The sequence below is a fragment of the Ooceraea biroi genome, chromosome 6 (genome assembly GCF_003672135.1).
Source record: "Ooceraea biroi isolate clonal line C1 chromosome 6, Obir_v5.4, whole genome shotgun sequence".
Lineage (NCBI taxonomy): Eukaryota > Metazoa > Arthropoda > Insecta > Hymenoptera > Formicidae > Ooceraea > Ooceraea biroi.
In genome coordinates this window covers 3,668,430-3,676,618 of record NC_039511.1, presented here as the reverse complement: position 1 = coordinate 3,676,618, position 8,189 = coordinate 3,668,430, and positions in this window count along the sequence as shown.

The following is an 8,189-nucleotide window of genomic DNA, read 5'->3' as shown; positions in this document are numbered from 1 at the left end:
GAAGAGTGAACCAAAAATGGATGTTGGGAGGGACTCAGAAGAGTGAACCAAAAATGGATGTTGGGAGGGACTCAGAAGAGTGAACCAAAAATGGATGTTGGGAGGGACTCAGAAGAGTGAACCAAAAATGGATGTTGGGAGGGACTCAAGTGGAGTGAACCGACGATTTGGAGACATTCGGGGACGAATGTAATGTCAGGCTGGCCGAGCTGTAAGATCTGGAAAGATAGTCGAGACTGACAGGTCGTATAGAGAATCGGAATGAAAACAAGTTGATCACAACAGTAGGAGTATTGGCCGTACAGCCTAAGATCTAGGCGTGTGAACCAGGGATCCCGGAGAGTTCGAGTTCAAATCTAAGGCAGTCTCCTAGTTATTTTTCGCCTCTTACAATTCAGAAGTGGGATAAAATCCGCTACCCCTCGAAGACAGTTGAGATTCATCCGCTACCCCTCGGAGAGGAGGGAGTTGAGAAGCAGCTGGCCGGTAGTGAAGCCTGAACATGGAGGTCGGGACGGACTCAGAGGAGTGAACCAACATGGAGATTGGGAAGGACTCAGAGGAGTGAACCAACATGGAGATTGGGAAAGACTCAGAGGAGTGAACCAACATGGAGGTTGGGAGGGACTCAGAAGAGTGAACCAAAAATGGATGTTGGGAGGGACTCGAGTGGAGTGAACCGACGATTTGGAGACATTCGGGGACGAATTTAATGTCAGGCTGGCCGAGCTGTAAGATCTGGAAAGATAGTCGAGACTGACAGGTCGTATAAAGGATCGGAATGAAAACAAGTTGGTCACAACAGTAGGAGTATTGGCCGTACAGCCTAAGACCTAGGCGTGTGAACCAGGGATCCCGGAGAGTTCGAGTTCAAATCTAAGGCAGTCTCCTAGTTATTTTTCGCCTCTTACAGATGTTCGGTACGGCGCGGAAATACGGAGGCCGGACCATACGGATGCTGCGGATGCCGATGAAAAGTATCCGAGCGCTTGTATCTATATTTCTCTTGCAGCAACTTCGCGTACCTAAGGACCAAAGATTAAATGCCTTCTTTAGACCGGCATCGCTAGTAATTTGCATATACGTACATGTAGAAAGAATATACCACTTATTGTGTTGCACTTATTTATGCATTTATACGATACTCTTCATATTCGATACGTCTCTATGAATTTTCTGCATATTGCAATATTCACGGTAACTTTGACTTGAAAAGGCAACTATCGCTAGTACCGTAGTAATAAAAAGCATTATTTTGCAATTTAAACATGCAATTTGAACAGGTAATTAATATGCGTGCTCGCGGAATACAGCAATGCAGCGATTCCCTGCCTGAATTTTCCGTGTGAAAGAGTACGGAGAAGTCGAAGCGCAGTATCATCCTAATTTCTCTACCATTCAGCTTATGGCATTATTAATTCTCCTCACCTCAGACGTCACGGATTCCCGACGGAGAACTATACCCAGGAATTGTTACTCCGTACTTACGGGAATGACGTGCTGTCAGGTTTGCTCTCTGGAGAAATCGATTGTTAACTCGGCCGTTCGCGGCTCGTTCGTTTTTGCAGGTCGACCGGGTTTTCTTAAGCGTACGAACATAAATGCCAGTCGATATTGCGAGGCAGCCGCGTGATTTGTAAAATTTATTTTGCGCATCACGCAACAGCAATCAACGGTGCCAGGCTGCCAGCGCGCAGTCCGATCTTGCGTTCATTTTTCACAATCCTCATCATCCGCTTTTAATTTTTTAATTTAATGATTTTTTATAAATATACGTATAAATTCCAATTGCATTTTCTGCTTAATGATAATAACTGCAAACACGTTATTTAAATTGAACTATGTGTTCGAGCATATTAACCGACTATCTTATCGCAGCGCGTTTTACGAGAGAATTCATCTAAAATATAAATAAAAAATTGAGAGGCAAACGTGCTGTTTGGACGATGAAATTTTTTCACATCGATTTATTTTGTTACGTGTTAAATATTTATATCTACACGCTCAGTGCAGTCAAACACGAAGCATATTTGCTAATGATGTTCGATGAATACAAAGCACCTGTATTAATCGATACCGAATTACACTCAAATATCAAATGCTACGTGCTTGTTATTCACTTCAACGTAAATATTTATGCGGCGATTGCAACTTTTATATTTATCTATTTCATGCGAGACAGAAATTACAAACTTTTATGGGATAATTAAAGGACGCGTTTCATGTATTGGGTCGTCCGGAAAGTTCGTGCCGATTTTTAATAGATGGCGTTGGAACATGTCTGAATATATCAATGTTATTGAAAACATACGATTTATATACATATGCTTAAAGGTGACATTTCAACGCATCTTTAGGAAAAAAGTTGTTTGAGATAAATTGATTCGTGTCAGTTTTGTACTCTTTTGAAGATGGAAGAAAACAAAGAACATTTTAGACACTTGATGCTTTTCTATTACCGGAAAGGCAAAAATGCCTCACAAGCAACAAATTCGATATGTTCTGTTTACGGAGAAGGCGCTTTAGCTGAAAGAACCGTACGTAAGTGGTTCGCTAAGTTTAGAGCTGGTGATTTTAACCTTAAAGACCAAGAACGCTCGGGCAGACCCTCTACTACTGATGATGACCAAATCAAGACACTGATCGAGAATAACCCGCGCTACACGACACGTGAATTAGCAGAGATACTGAAAATATCGAAAACCACTGTCCACGATCATGTAGTGAAGCTTGGTTACGTAAGTCGCTATGATGTATGGGTTCCGCATAATTTGGCCGAAAAAATTTAATGGATCGCATTTCCATTGCGACTCGCTGTACAAACGCAACGAAAACGTACCATTTTTGAAGCAATTAGTGACGGGTGACGAAAAATGGATCATTTACAATAATGTAGAACGAAAAAGATCCTGGGGTAAGCGAAATGAACCAGCATTAACCACTCCGAAAGCCGGCCTTCATCCAAAAAAAGTCATGCTCTGTGTCTGGTGGGATTGGAAAGGAATCCTATATTATGAGCTCCTACCACACAACCAAATGATAAATGCAGATAAGTACTGCTCGCAACTGGACGAATTAAAGACAGCGATTCAGGAAAAACGTCCAGAATTAGCTAATAGGAAGGACGTCGTGTTCCATCAGGACAATGCCAGACCTCATGTTTCTTTGACTATCCGACAAAAATTGTTGGAGTTTGGCTGGGATGTGCTACCTCACCCACCGTATTCACCAGACATTGCACCTTCAGACTTTCACTTATTTAGGTCTTTGCAAAATTCTCTTAGCGGCAAGAACTTTAACTCTTTTATCGACATAAAAAACCACCTTGAGGAGTTTTTCGCCGAGAAACCTAAGAAGTTCTGGGAGAATGGAATCTTCCAGTTACGTGAAAGATGGACAAAGGTTGTGAAACAAAACGGTGCATACATAAGTCAATAAATATTTATCGACATAAAAAAATGTTGCCTTTGAATTTTCCTTCAAAATCGGCACGAACTTTCCGGACGACCCAATACATACAATTTTCTTTGACTACTGCTCGTTTCGAAATAAACTTTCCGCTGCGTCCGGCTGCCTCCTCATCACCGTTATCGTTGATAATAATTGAGTATGAAATTTATAATGATCGCGAGCACGCAACATCGCAAAACGCATTGTTGAGTGTATCGAAATCACAGCGGCGAGTTTATAAAAGGCACGAAACTGCGATAAGCTCGTTACGTGCCCCTCGGATCTGGCGCACGCTTGCCGATCTCGTCAAAATGCACTTCTTGCCTGCATTTCGCACAAGTGGATTAATTAAAGCAGGAGGAGATTATCAACTGCGCCGAGTACTGTTAGAGCAGTTTAAAAACTGGGAATGTGCAAGCATTAGCGAGCCGATTCGCGCGGGAGAGACGCGGCGGGGACACGCTAATTTTCCCAGAGTATTCTCTTTTTCGGTGGGCCGTTTCAGTGACCTGATGAGCCGAGGGGTAAGATATATGCGTCTAATTTTCATATTCAAATCCCGTAATCGCACGTGCGAACGTTATAAATAATTAAATTTATAGTTCTGACTGGCGGAGCGAGAGAGCGACGTCTGCAGAGAGTAGCGATCGAAAATTCCGCTCGGCTCGTTTATTTGTTCGGTGCCGCGGACCGCTTATCCGACTGTCAGAATTTTATCAAATGCGTCCGGATATCATGCACGAGGATACCAATTAACTGCTGAACACGAGCGCACGCGATATTCCCCTTACCTACGTTAATGAACATTCGCGATATGTAACGGGCGAGTTATTGTTACATTTAGTTTAAAAATTGTACCTGCCAGTTAAATATTTGCTTTCACACGGAAAACCTATTTAACTTGTGAAATCGAGACGCATACATTCTTCATTTACTTCATTTAATGGAAGTTTAAATTTTTTCTGACAATATACGCGGAATTGTTTATCTCATATTTCTCATTACATAAGCCTGTTATGACTCCGCGCATTTTCGTGAGAGCTACGTTGAACGAGATGCTCGCTGCACTTGCAAAACATGGTTCCTGCATTCTGCTTCTTGTACCTATACGTTTGGCAATAATTTTATCAACGCGACGAACTATACGAGCCCGTATTAATTAATATCATATCCGAGAACAAAGCTCGATGTATGTCGCTCGATGCATCACGTAATATCATGAATATTCGTCTCCATTGCCCAGCAGCAAACCCTCATCCTATGAAATTGCGTATTGCCTCTCATTTCGTGAATGAATACGGATCGCGGGGCAAGATCCACCCATTCCCGATCTTTCTGAGACACACATGTGCTAAACCCGCGCTAACCATAAATTGCTCCTTCTGCTGACAAAGTTTTCCGAGCCAAAATGGATTAGTGTTACCGAAAACCCTGAATTCTTTTTCCAACTTCTTCCTTTTCTGTAAATATGCAAATACGCACGCGCGGTATCCTAAACCGGGAGATCTCGCAAAGGTGAGCTGATCAATCACTTTAATAAACCGCAACTATGGAAAACAGGAAGGGGGAGGGATTGAATTCCATGCGATTACGCGCGAGAGGAGATTTCCGATCACGAGGGAAACAACGGTTAAGCCGACTTTGCTCGTTCACCAGCTGCAGAAGCCTGCCGAGCGCAATTTATGCGTATCGATAGTAAGCGAGAACGTGCGCCGGAAGAGGATGATGATTATTTCCCCGTAAGTGCGCAGCATAAGTCCGCAACGACGAGGACGATGTGAAACAAGAAGATCGCAGTAACTATTTGCTGAAACGTGCCGCATCGACGTTGCAGCAAGTGGTACGGCTCGACGACTGGTCTGCCCATTACTACCAGAAGACGGGTGGAATAACGACGGCGCCAGTGGATCGACGAACCGTCCTTTTGCCTAAATTAAACCCGACGATATCTTCGACCTCGCCGCGTGTTCGCTTTTCAATTTCCACAACACATTGAACTGCCGAATTGCGACTGCGGCGAACGGTTAACGAATGCGAGCCGAATCGGCTCATTCCGTGAATGACTATGGAACAGCCCGGCGTTTCAGCAAACGCGAGAAAGTGGATGTATCGCGAAATTGAGGAAGGATTATTTCGCGGCGCTTAAGTACTCACACGTAATCCGGAATAGATCTCGACCGACAATGAAACGCTCAAACTGTTGCACGAAATTTATAATTGCGTGATCTCGGAAGCGAGATCATTTATTATATTTGTACAGCATTCCTGTTGCAGAATTTTAATCCAAGATTCGATCGTTAAAATGTCCGGCGATACGAATCGAGAAGGTTTAATAAGTGATGGACTTTCTCAGTTTTTTCTTAGAAAAACCTATCATTTGTGCAAAGAAAGCGATATTAAAACACGATACGAAACGCAAAGAAACGAAACGCTCCATGCGTCTCTCGCTCAATGTCGGACTTTCATGGACATTGTATTTTCTTGGCGCAATACCCTAATTATTCCGAAATAAATTACTCGCCGATGTAATAATTTTGAAGCGGAGTATTGCTCTGCAGAATTCGAATCGGGAATTCCCAGATTCGTGGAAATATCGATCGGCCCAGCGCGGCGTTCCACCAACTCCATGAATAAATTTACATCCATCGAACCGGCAAATCTCCACTTTTCTAATTGCAATTCCGCTTATTTGCCCGACACGTCGTGCTTCTAGCGTATCGAGGGGATGGCACGAAGCAGGGGAGCGTACACGCGTACGTTCGCTAATATTTTAATAGTCATGACGGTAGCGGGGGACCACCATTGTCGATGACGAGGAGAATTTTATCGACGTGTTGACTTTACCACCATTTCACCGGGCTGCCGACTGCCAGGTCAATCGCACTGTGAAAATCGGATATGACGTTTGCTCTGCCCGCTATCGCGGGTGTTCCCGGCAGCCAATCAGACTCATATTACATGAAAGTTCGTACGCGGAAGCACGGCATTCGGCGAAGCGCAGGCTGCATTTGTGCTCACAATAGCTCTTTTTTTGCAAAGTTATGGAAAAATGTAAGACGACGAAAGTTCTCGACTAAGTTTTTTCCCCTGTAAGCCGCGGAAAATGTAAAATTGTCTGGATCCACCTGGTTCTCCATGTTAATTTGTTTTAAACGACCTTCTTTCAGGCACAGAGTTTGGAAACGAATTTAGTGTGAAAATTATTTTTGAATATGAAATTTTAGATTAATTTCAACTCATTCATCTCTTTTTTCCACACGCATTTTGAAAATATTCTCTCTGATTCGGCGTTTAATTTAATATTTCTTGTATTATTTTAAGTGATTTACCCCCATTATTCTCTACTTAAAAATTTGTAATAATTTTCCAGAACATCGCAGTTTGCCTTCGATAACTCCGGTCGTGAGTGCAACTCGCGGTTAGAACATTGTAAAACGTTGAAGCTGGCAAAGAAATTACATTAGACCCAACAAATACGAACGCTGCTCCAGAGATACGTTGTTTAACCCAAATCCGCGCGCGAAACGGATGGAGGTATCTCCCCGATTTTCCAGCAGTCTGACTCCTTAAATTTTCCGCACACAATAGTCTCTTAGGGGAGTCGATAAATTTGCTTTTCCATTTAACTTTGGCAACGCTAGACATAAACCAGGTTTTATGCCGTTGTAAGAAAGGACGACGGTTGTGCGAGAGAGAGTGTCAATAGCCAGTGCGCAAATACCCGGACAAACAGCCTGACGACGGGAAAGCATTTTCGGCAGCGTTGTAGCTCGTCCAGGAAGCTCTCCGTGAGCCGTCCTCCAACGGCAAACACGATCCTCGTCCGTCAAGTACGGTATCCCCACGGGAGATAAGCCGGGAAATACGACGCGCCCTTAACGCGCCGCGCCAGAGATACCACGACTCGGCATGAAAAACTGATGTATTATGTATTTATTTATTTATTTATTTATTATATTTCGCTGTTGCACGCGGCCAGGCGCGCAGTGATGAATTATGCATCTTGATAAGATTCCGCGAGCCACGCATACGCAGACATATGCGGAAACGTCTGCTCGTGATCAGAAGATGAATGCGGAGGTGCCCGGTCGTGTGCGAAAGGCGTCATGTCGAATACCATCATCCGCTTATTGTAACAGAGAGAAGCAGATTTACTCGTAAATCTCTGTACCTCGAGATTTTGAGTTCATTATTTTGGCCCTTCGATCCGGATAACGTAAATCACACCGTTGGACATTTATACGTCAGATACGAAGCGACGGGGCTCGGATTCCGATCAGGAAAGATCGGTTGTCTTTCGCTCGGGAACGAGATTCAATAAGGTGCGCCGGGCGTGCACGTAACGTCGTCGCGCGGCAGGTTTACGTAACGGGGGTGGAAAAAGAGAAAAAGAAAAAAACAGAGAAACGGGCGGCACGTGGGCAGGAAGGGCGCGCAGATTCGCGCTCGCGAAACTGGGTCACCCGACAGTCGCGAAAGCTACCACCTTCGCTCCCGGCTGATAGATCGGACGGGCCGATGTACCGGAGCAAACGCGGTAATTAATATCAGTTTAGCGGCAACTTGGAGGATGCAATAAGTTAATAAGCGGCGGAGCCGCGCGAAGTTTCGTGCCTGCGAACGGAGCATCTCCGGCCGAGTGCCGTGGGTCTGAGTGCGCCTTCAACCACTTACACCCAAGTCTCACCCCTATGCACGCTGATCCCAATCACGACGGCAGTTAAGGGCGTTGCAGTACC